This window comes from Lipotes vexillifer, unplaced genomic scaffold, assembly GCF_000442215.2.
Source record: "Lipotes vexillifer unplaced genomic scaffold, Lipotes_vexillifer_v1.1 scaffold627, whole genome shotgun sequence".
Taxonomy (NCBI): Eukaryota; Metazoa; Chordata; class Mammalia; order Artiodactyla; family Lipotidae; genus Lipotes; species Lipotes vexillifer.
This window is the reverse complement of record NW_006787891.1, coordinates 2,129,472-2,130,438: the sequence shown is the minus strand read 5'-3', so window position 1 is coordinate 2,130,438 and position 967 is coordinate 2,129,472.

The following is a 967-nucleotide window of genomic DNA, read 5'->3' as shown; positions in this document are numbered from 1 at the left end:
CTCTTCCATTCCTCATTCTTTCCATCCTGTTCCCAACCACCACCTCTCAGTAACAAATTCTATTAGTTTCTAGTTTATCTTTTCTGTATTTCTTTTGCACAAATGAGCAGATACCTATATATTTTCTTCTATCTCCTTTCTTACATGAAGGGTAACATGCTATAAATACACTATATACTTTGCTTTTTTTATATAACAGCATATCTTAGAAATCACCCCAGCTTTTTAAAAACCAGTTACATAGTACTCTGTTGAGTACTGTATGGTACAGAGTACAGAGTACTCGGCATTGTTTATTCAACCACTCCCGTATGTATCAGTATCTAAGTTCTCACTAATATTTTGCAGTTACAACCAATGCTGAAATGAATAACCTTGTGCATGTGTCTTTATATATTGCTGGACATATATCTTCAGGATAGATTCCAAGTAAAATTGCCGGGTCAAAAATAAGTGCATATGTAGTTTTGTTAGGCATTGCCAAATTACCCTCAAGAATGGTTGTACCAGTTTGCATTTCTGTCAGCAAGTGTATGAGAATGCTTGTTACTCCACAGTCTTGCCAACAGAATGTGTTGTCTGCTGTTTAATTTTCCCCAATCTAATAGATAGGAAAAAGTATGTAAGTTGAGTGTTGGTTTAATTTTCATTTCTCTAATAAAGGTTGGTGGGTTTGAACATATTTTTTGTAAGTATAAGGTCCATTTTATAGCTTTTTTGTGAGTTGTCTGTTTATGTCTTTTTTTCATTTTTCTATCATGCTTTTGGTCCTTTGTCACTTAATTTTTAAGAGTTCTTTATGTAGGGCTTCCCTGGTGGCGCAGTGGTTGGGAGTCCGCCTGCCGATGCAGGGGACATGGGTTCGTGCCCCGGTCTGGGAGGATCCCACATGCCGCGGGGCGGCTGTGCCTGTGGGCCATGGCCGCTGAGCCTGAGCGTCCGGAGCCTGTGCTCCGCGGCGGGAGAG